At 38.5% G+C, this 1,004-nt stretch overlaps 1 protein-coding gene across 1 annotated transcript in view; it reads left to right on the top strand.

Moving 5' to 3' along the window:
* The window catches only part of LOC106877010 (quinone oxidoreductase PIG3), a 13,824-nt gene that overhangs the window by 5,530 nt on the left and 7,290 nt on the right, over positions 1–1,004 (top strand). The window lies entirely within an intron of this gene.

The following is a 1,004-nucleotide window of genomic DNA, read 5'->3' as shown; positions in this document are numbered from 1 at the left end:
AGAAAAGTTCAAGGGGGGGAAACATTCGTTGTACATTGTGAGATTGTAAGTAAGGTAATACTAGATTTAGTAGACATGTTGGTTACTGTTTACTATGCTTGAGAAATATTTGAACCTGTAAGAAAGCCATTCATTGCATTTTGTCATGGAAAAAATTCTCATCATTATCATTTAACGTCTGTTTTCCATGCTGGCATGGGTTAGATGGTTTGACTGGAGCTGGCAAGCTAGAGAGCTGCTTCAGACTCCAGTTGTTTGTTTTGTCTTGGTCTCTATGGCCGGATGCCCTTTCTATTGCCAACTACTTTACAGAATGTACTGGGTGTCTTCTTTTATGTGCCACTGGCATGGGTGCCCCCTGTGTGTCTCCTCATTGTAGACAGAATGCAGTGAATGACTTTCTTATGAGTTAGAATATATCTCAAGAATATTTGAGCTGGTAATGACCTTGTATTTATATACGTCACTGCTTGGTGCTTCTAATACTTGGGCTGAACAAAGCATTGTGGATCAATTTGGTAGACAGAAAGTGAAAGAAACTTGTTGCATATATATGTGTGTTTGTATGTGTGTATGTGTACATGTTTGTGTCTCCTTGTCCTGACATCACAGGATAGTTACTATCAATGAATGTCAGTGTTATGTGAACAAAGACAGTCCCTAATTTGTAATCATACCTAAAAACATGTCTGGTTATGCAAAAACATTACCTTGCTTGAAAACAAGTGAGCATTGGGTGGCAAGAAGGTCATCTGACTGTAGAAAATCTACCTCAGTGAATCCCATCTGATCCATGCAAGCACGTAGAAGTAGATGTTAAAATTATATGATGATGTGTGTGTGTGAAGTCACATGACCTAGTGTTTTTGGGGCTGGGCCCATGCTCTAATGGTTGTGTGTGTGTTAATATACACTTATTAAAAAAAAAATAGTTATTCACTCAAGCCTACTAGCTCATTAGGTCAGAGCTTAGCCTGGTTTCTGGATAAATTTTGGTACATTCC

Source organism: Octopus bimaculoides, chromosome 19, assembly GCF_001194135.2.
Source record: "Octopus bimaculoides isolate UCB-OBI-ISO-001 chromosome 19, ASM119413v2, whole genome shotgun sequence".
Classification (NCBI taxonomy): domain Eukaryota; kingdom Metazoa; phylum Mollusca; class Cephalopoda; order Octopoda; family Octopodidae; genus Octopus; species Octopus bimaculoides.
Note: the sequence above shows the minus strand (reverse complement) of the source record. Positions and strands in the feature narration are given on the sequence as shown.